At 36.9% G+C, this 13,468-nt stretch overlaps 1 protein-coding gene across 1 annotated transcript in view; it reads left to right on the plus strand.

Moving 5' to 3' along the window:
* The window catches only part of LOC126354585 (zinc carboxypeptidase-like), a 160,747-nt gene that overhangs the window by 99,176 nt on the left and 48,103 nt on the right, over positions 1 to 13,468 (plus strand). The window lies entirely within an intron of this gene.

Here is a 13,468-nt window from a genome sequence, read left to right on the forward strand (position 1 = left end):
TATTTGTTGGCCAAATACCTGACGGGAATATTAAGTCCTCATGTGGGTAAATGCCCTCACCACATCCGCAATTCCATGGATTTTGTCAAACGCCTTGATAGCTTCAGGTTGGATGAGTCAGATATCATGGTGAGTTTTGACGTCGTTTCCTTGTTTACGAGGGTACCCCTGCGAGAGTCGCTAGAGTTGATTGGTCAGAGGTTTGACGAGAATACCACTGAGCTTTTTAGGCATGTCTTGACTTCCACGTATTTTATTTTTAATGGAGAATACTACAAACAAACGGAAGGAGTCGCCATGGGTAGCCCACTCTCACCGGTGGTAGTGAATTTGAACATGGAGAACTTCGAGGAGGAAGCCCTGTCGTCATCCGAATGGAAACCTACTTGCTTTTTCCATTACGTGGACAACACGTTCGCCATCTGGCCACATGGTATGGATAAACTCCTTGACTTCCTTACACATCTAAACTCATACACCCCAACATCAAATTCACTATGGAGACTGAAACGGATGGTAAATTACCTTTCCTTGACGTCTTGGTCAGGAGAAGGGCTGACGGCACCCTAGGCCATGGGGTGTATCGAAAGACAACACACACTGATCTATATTTGCACGCAGACAGCTTGCCATCACCCTTCACAGAGGAATGGGGTACTTAAAACTCTAGTACATAGGGTGCGCATTATCTCTGACACAGAGAGTCTCCCCCAGGAATTGGAACATCTGAGAACTGTATTTCGAAAAAATGGGTACTCAGAGTGGCAGATACAACGTGCTCTCCGCCCAACCACTGCATCACAACCTGTTGAGATGGATGAAGTCACGAGGGAGGAGGTAGGCACTGCATTTATTCCATACACAGGCGCACTCTCGGGGAAAATCGCCCGCATTCTGAAGAAACACCGGGTCGGAACTGTGTTTTGTCCTCCGAATAAAACTCGTGCACTGGTGGGGAGCGCCAAAGATGACCTCGGTTTGAGGAAGGCCGGCGTGTACCAGATTCCGTGTCAATGTGGCAAGTCGTATATTGGTCAGACGATGCGTACCGTCGAGGATCGATGCCGTGAACACCAGAGGCACACTCGACTGATGTATCCGAGCAAGTCGGCGGTCGCTGAACATTGTTTGTCGGAAAATCACGCCATGGAGTATGACCGCACGAGGATTCTGGTACAGACGAGCGATTGGGTTAATCAAGAGTAAATCGAGCAAACGCACAGTTGTGACGACCATGGCGGATAGAGTCATCACACCGACGTCATCTCAGACGCCGTCGCAATCTGTTCCACCGCGCTACCGTGGCGCGGGGCGCGGACGGCGGAGGGAGCACGCCGCGGGCGGAGGGTATTTAAATCGGCCGCCGCCGCGACCGAACCCAGTTCCCATTGAGCAGCCATAGCGTACGGATCTCCGTGCCGGCGCGTTCAGAGGAGCTCAGTCCGTCAGTTCACCTGATGATGGCGACATGTTTGATCGCCGAAATATTGTGCCCGTTGGACACTATAGACTGGCAGTACACCTGTGGATATTTTGATTATCAAATACGCCAGGAGAAACTCAAGAATCACATAATACTTCTTTCTGCTAATGTTGTATGTGAAAATAGCAGTTGCATATGAAAAGAGTTAACCAATGAAATATTTGAACGAATATTGATAGATACTGAGAATGAAACAAAACTTATTCAAGTGAGAGATGTATTTGGATAAGCATTAATGATATTTCATACCACACATGGTCTTGAAATAAATGGCGAACTGAATGAAGAAACTTTATGAATAAATCTCCATGTGGTGTGGAACATATGAATAGCGTCTATAGAATTGCTAGGTATAATTGTAATAAGAGAAATATAAAATGGCATTATAAAGGTACAGCTAAAAAGGTATTACAAGTAGCAAAAAGCGCATTTAATATATGACAAAAGTATATATATTTTCAGTTTCATCAAGATAACAAAAATCCTGATGTTTTAATTAAAATATCAGGTGAGTACATAGTTATTAAATGTATGGTCACTGTTGCCCAAAGGATCTAGACAGAAATGGTAATAATGTCTTAGGTCATTAATGTTTTCCAACTATGAATAATGATCCCGTGGAAATGCATATGGATGACAAAAAACTATGATACTTGGAGATTGATAAGGGTAAAGCAAATCTATTTGAAATTTTTGTTCATGAAACTGGTCATGCATTAGTTTTAAAATACACAGATGTTGATACAGAACAATGTATCCATACTACAATGCTTCACATTTAGAACTATCTCAAGATGACATCGACTGTATTCAAAAAACTACTGAAACAACACAGTCATAAAAACCATAAATAATTCCAGTTGCTTCATCTGAACCAAATGAAACTTTATGTTAAATGAAGAAGTTCAATCGCCCTCATGGGCTCAGTACACAATCTGTGTACAATCATGCATCATTTGTCAGTGGTATTTTATAAATATTTTATCGAAAGTCGTTGAGAAATAGTAGTGATATTAGATTATAACTAATAAATAACTGGTTAACATTTTTCAAACAAGATTTACAAAAAAAAGATGAAATATATTAAAGACCAAGAAGAAGTTTATTTTTTGTGTCACTATGCTATATATCGTATATTTTTGTTCATTACAATTAATACCAGGCTATTCTAGGTCAATAACTAGTAGGGGATTGCATAAGATTTTATAGAAAATCATGTATTATTCTTTAATGATATTTCGTATATGGCGATAGATGAATGCAAATTTAAATATAAAACATGAGATGTTATAACTAGAATACTTCCAGAAGGGCCTACTCGAATGAATTCGGTATGTAGGTACATTAATGGTTTGACATATGGCAGCAGCCATTAGTCACTGCTAACCTCCAGTGAAAACTAAGAAGTATTCTTCTTTTGTCGTACAATAGTGGTACAATTGTTGAATGACATTTCTGTTGTGTACACCAATTCGATGGGCAATTTCCTTTCCTGACAAGTCTTCTTGCCGTAATGAAAAAGTGATAATATGCGCTACTCTCTAAGCTTGAAATGAATTTAGAGGTGTGATGGTAGACAAAATAGTTCTCACAAGCTGCACTGACCCTTTCAAGACTGAACATTATAACATTTCAGCTTCCTCAACCAAATTATAATGTCCCAGGACTTTCTGCACCAAATTATAACATTTCAGATCCTCAACACCAAATTAAAACGTTGCATTAGGAGGTGTCTGCTTCGTGCAAAAGGTCTTGAGTTCATATTGACGACAACAAGCAATTCTTCATTACAGACGTTTATTTACAAACAGAACTGACAGACTTCACAGACTCAACAACTGACTCTCCGAGCTAACCGCACTGCATATCCCAACTGGCAACTGACAACTCCTAGTTGTATTAATATCTTTCCAAACAATGAGAGTCTTTGACAATGTTTTGTTTACAATACGATAGCTATTCACGACTTAAAACTAAATTAGACATTACAGAATTTTAGTACAGATTAAAGTAAGTAAAAGGATCAGTACATATAAATTCTTACAAGCGTAATTTCCAAACAGATTTTATAACATTTTTCTACCAGCTTCCGGATAACCTTCACCAGATTTGTACCGATGTTTCCAGAAATATCTTGACATTTGATTCTGGATACTTCTTGAGTGATTTAGAACAACTATTTATATGGAAAATGAATTAAATCGTGTTTCAAAACGTAAATAAATCCCTTCAGCAATATTTCTTGATACAAATCGTCTTTCGAAACTAGGCCATGAAACAGCTTTCACAAGTTTTCGCATTTTTGCGATCATAATACAGAACCTCTCCATAGAAAGTTCCAGAAGTGCGCATCAAACGCTCATTCACAGACTTTCTCTTTAGCTGGTGAGTTTTTAAAAGTATCTTGTCCATATTATACGAAATAATTTAGCTCAAAACTGATAATTTATACAATGAATCGGAGCTACAGCAAACAGTGATTCTTTCTTTTACAAAATGAAATATAATTACAAAATTGAATGAAAATAGGTTACTAACACTAATATATATTTACATTAATTCTATTTTTGTTCTTTCTGTGCAAAATGTCCTAATATTGACACAGTACAATATTTAAACATCACCAAAGTTTCCCTTTACATTTTGCATATCTGTATCGACATCCCCTAAAAGTCTACAGTATCGAATACTTCAATATGTCCCAATATGTCCTGTCATGTTACACAACCCACCATCAGCACTTCCACATCAAACACAGAAGTGTTGATGTCCTTACATTACAAAACAGAAAAGTTTTACATATATCTTTGGTGTCTTCTTTCTTGAAGACCGGTGATCTTCTTTCTTGAAGGTAGGTGATCTTCTTCCTTAAAGGTCGGTATACCTCAATGCCACACAATGTATTTCAGACTCATCTTCAAAGTCCGTATGGTTTCCATATACACTGCAGGCTATCACAGGCTGCAATAGCACAGTCCGCTATGAATATACAGCATATAGTGGTCAAACCCAGTTAAACATTAGCAAAAGCATTTAATAGTCGGTGGACCGGTTTTTAAGGACACAGAAATTTGAATTCTCTAAAGTCTAATTACTTAAGAAAATTTACTCTAAATAATTTCTTAAAGCTAAGAGAGGATAGACTGACAGATGGAGAATATTGATTATACAGGATCACAGAATAAGTGTAAGATGCAATGCCAGAATACGAAAATGAAATATGACAATTGCATAGCTAGGGGGCCTAGTGCTCGCCAAACACTTAGCACACAAAGAATGTATGCTCCCCTGAGGAATCAGATAAATACAACATAACAAAGTATACAAAAATATCCTGATAAGATTACATATAAAAGTCTATAAACATCTATTATATAAAATACTTTTTTACGTTTTTTTATACAATTTCAGTTTGGTCACGTTTCGTAGGCCAAACAGTCTGCCAGAATTTGGGTAGACTAGACGGTAAGCATTCGGATGAGGATTGTCCTGAATCTTGAAAGGTCCAATGTATATGTCAAAAAACTTTTTTAATTCACCACTGATGGCTTTAGACTTCTCTTGTGTTTTAACAAGGACCAAGTCTTCAATTTTAAATTGAGTAGGCTTCACTCTTTTGTCATGTCTACATTTCCTCTTATCACCTTGAGATTTCATGGTCTTTCTCACTATTTCCTCTCTCTCTTGAGTACTTAATGATTTGCAGACTGGAAAATCAATGAAATCACTAATTGGATGTGGTGGTTTGCTATTATACTGTATTTCATAAGGCGAAAACCCTGTTGAGGAATGCTGTAGGCTGTTCACAACATCTTCGAATTTCTCAACATAGTCAATCCAACTAGCATGATCAGTATTGCAGTAGGTTCTAAAGAATCGCCCAATTTCCCTCATGTATCCCTCCGAAGGGTTTCCTGACGGATGATAAGCTGAAATAAGAATGTGACTTATATTTTCATCTTCAACAAAAGCTTTCCATACTCTAGAAGTAAATTGAGTCCCATTGTCTGATAAGATTTTCAGAGGTCTTCCAACCCTGCCAAAATAGTCTCCTCTGATTTTTGAAATAATGCTCTTACTGTTTGCCTTGCGAAGAGGGTATAACTTAATGAATTTTGAAAAAAACATCAACCATAACAAAAATGTAGCAATAGCCTCCTCTGGTCTTCGGTAATGGTCCATATAAGTCGACAGCAACTAACTCATGTTGTTCTTTTGGTAAGAAGTTTTGCATCAATCTTCGACAAATTTGGTTGGATACTTTTCCTCTTTGGCACCTGTCACAACCCGTCAAAATTTTTCTAACCCTCCTGGCTATGTTGTTAAAGTACACATTTTCTTGGATTTTCTGGATACACTTTTGAATCCCACAATGACCAAAACTTTCATCAATGTACTTGATGAGTACATTGATGTACTGTTCAGGCCAACATAATTTCCATACATCGCTATCTACACTGTTTCTCTTGAATAGAATCCCCTTGTAGATTTTGTAATAATCTCCCACTTTTTCATGTCCCTTTTTCCCTAAATAACTTTTGACCAGTTTACAGTTCTCATCGTGGTTCTGATTCCGTCGGATGTCATTACAAATGTCTCTGATTTCTTGTTCATTGTCCACCCCTCTTAAATATATAATTTTGAATTATTTTTCACATTCCCCACTGTCATCTTCAAAGTCACCCCCCACAGGTAGTCTAGATAAAGCATCAGCAACTACATTATTGGGTCCTCTAAGATATTTTATTGAGTAATTAAATTGTTGTAACAAGAGTGCCCACCTGGTAATCCTTCCATGATGCAACCTACATTCTTGAATATAAATTAATGCCTTATGGTCTGTGTAGACAACTACCTAGTTTTCCAATAAATAATTTCTGAATTTAGAAAATGCCCAGTAAATGGCCAAAAGCTCTTTCTCGGTAACAGTGTATTGCCTCTCATGTTTTTTCAAGAATCGACTAGCTAAAGCAATAGACCTGTGTTCTGTTTTCCCATTTATATTTACTTCTTGGGAAAGGTGAGCACCTAGGCCATAATCACTACTATCTGCCATAATGCAAAAAGGTAAACTTAAATCAGGACGGTACAAAATTTGACTGTTACATAACTGTGTTTTTATTTCTTCAAAAGCAGCTTCCTGATCCCAAACCCACATTGCGTTTTTCTTCAGCAATCTGTTAAGACTTGGAGCATTTAGAGCTTGGGTACTAATGAACTTTCTGTAGTAACCGCACTTCCCGAAAAATGACTTTAGTTGTTTCTTCGTTTTTGGAATTGGGTATTTTGCAATTGCCTCGAGTGTTTCAAGATCTGGCAAAATACCTTCCTCAGAAATACTGTGCCCCAGAAACTTCAATTTTTCATACCAAACTTACATTTAGATAATTTAAGTGACATTCCCCCTTTCCTTAATCTATTGCAAACCTCCCTCAAAGTGTTAACATGTTCTTCCCAAGTTTCTCCAGTGATCAAAATGTCATCTACATACACAGTTAATTTTGATAAAAGATCTCTTCCCAAAACAAAGTCAAGTGCTCTAATGAATTCGGCTACTGAGACATTCAGCCCAAATGGTACCACACAATACTGGTAACATCTTCCCCCATACAAAAAGGCAGTATACTTTCTGTAATCATTTTCTAATTCTACTTGGTGAAATCCTATGTGAGATCTAAACTGGTCATGTATTTCATTCTTTCAAATTTATGAAGTAATTCGTCTATATTCTCAGGATGATCGGTCTCTCTTTCCAGATACTTATTTAGGTGTCTTGAATCTAGTACAAGCCTGACACTGCCATCACGTTTTGCAACCACTACCAAAGGATTATTGTATTGGCTCTTACTTCTCTCAATGATGCCCCACTCTTCCATCTTTTGAAGTTCCTTTTCTACATCTTTTCTCTTTGCAATGGGTACACTATAAGGTTTTATAAAGAATGGCTCATGTGGTTTTAATCTGAGTTTACATTGATAATTCTTTACTCTGCCAGGTCTATCATCAAAAACATCACAGTAATTCCACAATAATCTTTCTAACTCTACCTTCTGTTCTTGGTTCAAATTATCTGATTGCCGTAATTTTTCTTGAACTATATCCCCATATTCTCCATCATCATAATCCTCAGTAATTTCCTCTACACAATAACCACTGTCTTTAGAAAATGTAACGTCCCTAATTTCAATTCCCTTATCAGCACAGTTTTGAACCGACATGTCAGTACTGGAACATACTCTCGTCTTAGGATCAATAAAGGTAAACAAACTCTTTTCCCAATCAAATGCTGCATTAGCTTTTAACATCCAGTCCATACCCAACAGTACATTCTCATTTAGGTCACTTATTACAAGACATCCTTGAGTAAACTGTACATAATTTATACTGAAGGACAACAACACCTGTCTATTAACAATTTTGCTCAGTTTGCCGGTAATGCCTATAATTCTGATTCCAACAACTGGTAATTCAACAAAGTCAGGATCATGCTTAATTATATCTCTTAATTTGCTTGAAATGGCACTAATTGGACTCCCTGTGTCAATCAAACAATACCCTTCCCAACCTGCAGCTTTAATTTTTATGTATGGACTACCAATAGTCGTGTTTTCCCTTTCTTCCTGCTCTTCATACAAAAGATCTTCTGCAATCTCATCATACCTCTGTTCCATATTTAGGTTTTCTTTATTAGGCAATACTTTCTTCAAACATCTAGGTCTACTGGAATTTACTGGAATGTCTGGATTACTATTTACCTCACATACATCCTCAGTAGTACCACGTTTGATGATTTCATTAGGCTTAAAAGCAGAAACTGGTTCACAAATTTCCCTTAATTTGATCTTAACATCATTGTCATCACTGTAATCTTTAAATTTGTCCCAAACAGATTTCAAAATAATCTCAGATGCATCAGCACAATCAAACCCCCTGTCTCCTGATGTATAACTAAGCTGAACTGGCACAATCTGATTCTCATGTGGAATGTAGTTAGAGTTCCTGGCACAATTATTCTCAACACTATTGCTTATAACATCCTCCTTAACTTCAACATAAACTATTCCATCCAATTCGCCATCAAAATCTTCTAGTACATAATCACCATTAGCCTTAACATCAACATTATCATCATCATTGCCTGAGCTTACACTACAAACACTACTAGTATCACCAACATTACTCACAACACCATCTTCACCAACCACATCCACATGAATATCAGACTTTCCAGAAACTTCAGTACGGACATCATTATGACAACTTACATCTAAAACATCACCACACATAAATTTGTACAATCCAAAATTATCAAAGTTATCCTTACCTTTCATTTCAGCATTAGGTGCTTCTTCTTGATTATATAAATTTGCAATTATATCATCTTCTAAGCCTACTTCATCAAAGGTAGCCTGGTTCCTATTACAGTTGTTTCTAGTATTTTCTCTGATGACATTCCAAAATTTCCTGTCAAATTTAATTTTTTTATTACCTCTATCTACAGATCGATCATAAGCATACTGTCTATACTGGTTAGGTCTCTGATTATAGTGCTGTCTGTTCCAGGTGAAATTAGCCTGATTTTGAAAATTCCTTGCCCCAAACTGACAGACTCCCAGTGGAGCATTTAGTCGTTTAAAGGCCTATGTCTGTCGTTTCCCTGCCTCGGGTTACCTTCTCTCATGTCATTACCCCAGGACCTGTTTCGATTTTCCCATTCTCTGTTTGAATTAAAGTGCTGATCATTCCTACCAAAATTTCTTCTGTCATTGCTATTAGAATTATCCCTGTTGTTGTTAAAGTTTCTTCGTTCACTATTATTGTTATTATTTCCACGGTTTGGTTCCCACCCTCTGTGTGATGAACCTACAAAGTCGTTGAATCTGTTGTTTTGTTCAAAGGCTCTATCAAGTTTGTCTACATATTTCAAGAATTGTTTATGGACTCATCTGGACCATATACTAAACCCCATTGTACTCCTTTCGGAAGTCTCCGTTTTAGTGCATCAATTTGAGTTAGCTCATCAAATGGCTTATCCAGATGCAGTAATTCTTGCAACTGTTTCTCACAATAGGCTTTCATTGACCCATCAGATTCTCTGTAACTAGGACCATTCAAGAATTCACTTTTGCTCAGTTTCAGACCAAAATTTGGTTAGAAAACATTTTTCGAAATCTTCAAAGGACATTTCCGCGGAACAATTCTGATTGGCCCACGAAAGCGCCTCACCATCAAGTAATTTCTTTACAAATTTTATCTTAACACTATCTGTCATTATGGACGTGAACTGCTCCTTGCAGAATTGCATGAAGTCTTTTGGGTGTATATTCTTGTCACCGGGATAATTTTAATGGGAAAATTTCCCCATACCCCATTACAACTATTACTAAAACCTTTTTGCAACATAGTTTCTTGTATTTCTACAAATTTTCTGTCTACATTTTTTTCGACATTACCTACTCTCCTACAAATTTCTGTGACCTTTTTGTCAGAATCAGATTTGAAAGATTCAATTTCGCTTTCAAAAAATCGTTATGTCTGGTCAAATTCATTTCTCAATTGAGAATTTTCCTCATTTACAAAATCAACAACTTTTTAAAGTTTTGACTGGTTATTTGAAATTTCGTTACTTAAATCAGTTTCAAGGACAGAAATTTTGCTCTCAACCGTGTCCACACGATAACTAAGTTCTTTTTGGTTTGACTCAAAAGTAATTCGCCATTCTTCGAGAACCTGATTAGTGTGAGCAATCTGTTCTGTATTTGAATTTATTTCTGATTTTAAATCACACACAGCCTTCGAAATCGACCTGTCCATCTGTTGTTGTGTCTGTTTAATTTGTTGACGTAATTCGGCACGAGAATCGTCCATCTTCGAGTTTAGCTCTGAAAACATTTGTTTTAACATTTCCAACATTCCTACACTGTCAGAAGCACTTTCCCTAATAGGTGTACTTGCTACACCGCTGTCAATACTGAAATCTGCGTCTTTTTCCATTATTTTAGAAAGCAGGTACTTATCTTAGTGTCTGTCGGCGGTCGTTGGTGTCTGTGTTTTGCGAAATTACTTCAATTCCAGGATGGTTTCACTCGGTTGATTCACTCCTCTTCTTGTGACCCCAGAATCGACGTATTTACTTCTGAAGAATGACTGGTCCGTCGTATATCCTCTTCTTGTGGTCCCCAAAACAGACGAATTTTCTTCTTGTAATCCCAGAAGAGACGTATTTTATTTTGAAGAATCACTGGGTGGTCGTCAAATCCTCTGCTTCCTCCACCAAATTATAACATCCCAGCTCTATCCACCAAATTACAACATTTCAGCTTCCTCAACCAAATTATAACGTCCTAGGACTTTCTGCACCAAATTATAACATTTCAGCTCCTCAACACCAAATTAAAACGTTGCATTAGGAGGTGTCTGCTTCGTGCAAAAGGTCTTGAGTTCATATTGACAACAACAAGTAATTCTTCATTACAGACGTTTATTTACAAACAGAACTGACAGACTTCACAGACTCAACAACTGACTCTCCGAGCTAACCGCACTGCATATCCCAACTGACAACTGACAACTCCTAGTTGCATTAATATCTTTCCAAACAATGAGAGTCTTTGACAATGTTTTGTTTACAATACGATAGCAATTCACGACTTAAAACTAAATTAGACATTACAGAATTTTAGTACAGATTAAAGTAAGTACAAGGATCAGTACATATAAATTCTTACAAGCATAATTTCCAAATAGATTTTATAACATTTTTCTACCAGCTTCCGGATAACCTTCACCAGATTTGTACCGATGTTTCCAGAAATATCTTGACATTTGATTCTGGATACTTCTTGAGTGATTTAGAACAACTAGTTATATGTAAAATGATTTAAATCGTGTTTCAAAACGTAAATAAATCCCTTCAGCAATATTTCTTGATACAAATCGTCTTTCGAAACTAGGCCATGAAACAGCTTTCACAAGTTTTCGCATTTTTGCGATCATAATACAGAACCTCTCCATAGAAAGTTCCAGAAGTGCGCATCAAACGCTCATTCACAGACTTTCTCTTTAGCTGGTGAGTTTTTAAAAGTATCTTGTCCATATTATACGAAATAATTTAGCTCAAAACTGATAATTTACACAATTAATCAGAGCTACAGCAAACAGTGAGTCTTTCTTTTACAAAATGAAATATAATTTCCAAATTTAAATAAAATAGGTTACTAACACTAATATATATTTACATTAATTCTATTTTTGTTCTTTCTGTGCAAAATGTCCTAATATTGACACAGTACAATATTTAAACATCACCAAAGTTTCCCTTTACATTTTGCATATCTGTACCGACATCCCCTAAAAGTCTACAGTATCGAATACTTCAATATGTCCCAATATGTCCTGTAATGTTACAACACACAGAGACAAAATTACACCGATAATACAGACTTGCTTAGCATTCACTATATAAATGGTTGCACATAGCGATTTCAGAGTGCTGAGAAAGGTGTTTTCGATAAAAAAATTCACATACTGGGTATTCAGCTGTATTTACTCCTTAGTTTTTATATCATTTCCGGTTTCATGGCACCAAAAGCCACATCTTCAGGTGAACATCTGCATAACAACAAAACCAGAAGGAATAACAGTCCTGAGACAACCTCTGATATGATAATTCTCTGAAATTATTTTAAATTTTTTTTAAAAATTTAAATCTATGAAAACTTTTATATTTTCTTGTAACTAATTCTCGGTTTTTTATGATAGCCACTAATTAAGTCTTAATGTTGTTTCATTTAGTTTCACCCTACCAGTGAATCTTTATGGTATAATTTGTTTATGACTCATCCACCATATTGGATTGAAATCTGAATGATATACCGTCTTTTAACGATGTTTTGTTCTAATCGACAACGAATGTTGAGTCAATTTCCGAGCGTATTAGCACTAATCTTTTAGTTAAGTGAGTAAAAACTTTTTAATTGTCTCACGTAAAAGTTTTAATAGCTTTCCATAAATTTTTAAAACTTAAAATAATTGTAGGAAGTTATAAAAGTGCCTGCCTCAAGATTGTTATTCCTTTTGGTTTTATTGTTATACAGATGTTCACCTGACGATGTGTCTTTTAGTGCCGTGAAACCGACAGTAATCTAAAAATAAAGGAGTAAATACAGCTGAAGACGTTTATTAATATCTAAGATGATGACTCATAGCTGTGGTTGCTCTACCTATAAGGATGCCTGGTGAAGGATCACAACCTATGCACATTATGATAGTGGTGAAAAACATTTTTCTGCTTTTTGCATAAAAAGTAGCCAGCTGCATCACTATGCGATGTACGACAGTAATGTTTGTAGTAGAGTATCGCATAATCATTGTATTTATATTTAAAAATTGTAAAAAACATATATACACGTATGTAAAAAACTAAGAAAACGTCGTACTTCATTATAAAACACCCATATATAATTCCACATGTGGACACACATGTGAATCAGGCCTGTTGTAAGCGTGTGGCTGCTAACTCGCCCTTGTGCGAGGTCTTGCCTCACGTCTCTTATGCTGGGAACGCTGAAGCAAGGCGCCTGAGCAGACAGGCCCAGACCGAAGCAAAGAAGACGTGGCAACAGTCAGACCTGCCACACCAAATGCCATACAGTCGACAATTATTACTATTACGTGTACCAAAAAAGGGAAGGAACAGTCCCTGTCAACCACACAAGAAAGGAGAAGGGAAAGCTTTGGATATTCTGTGATACTTTCAAAAAACTTTCACGCGATATTGGCCGACGGTCGACGCCACATGAGAAGGTAGAGAAAAGAGATCCTAATCTATCAAACACTGATGCGTTGCTTGAAGAGAGAGATAATTCGGCGCAAGTGATGTGGTTGTCGAAACTTTGTCTGTCAGTCTACAGCCAACGATGTAGAACTGGTTTCACCATATCTCTCATTGGACTTGAATCTTAGTGCAGTTCTTGTGCACCATCT

This window comes from Schistocerca gregaria, chromosome 3, assembly GCF_023897955.1.
Source record: "Schistocerca gregaria isolate iqSchGreg1 chromosome 3, iqSchGreg1.2, whole genome shotgun sequence".
Taxonomy (NCBI): Eukaryota; Metazoa; Arthropoda; class Insecta; order Orthoptera; family Acrididae; genus Schistocerca; species Schistocerca gregaria.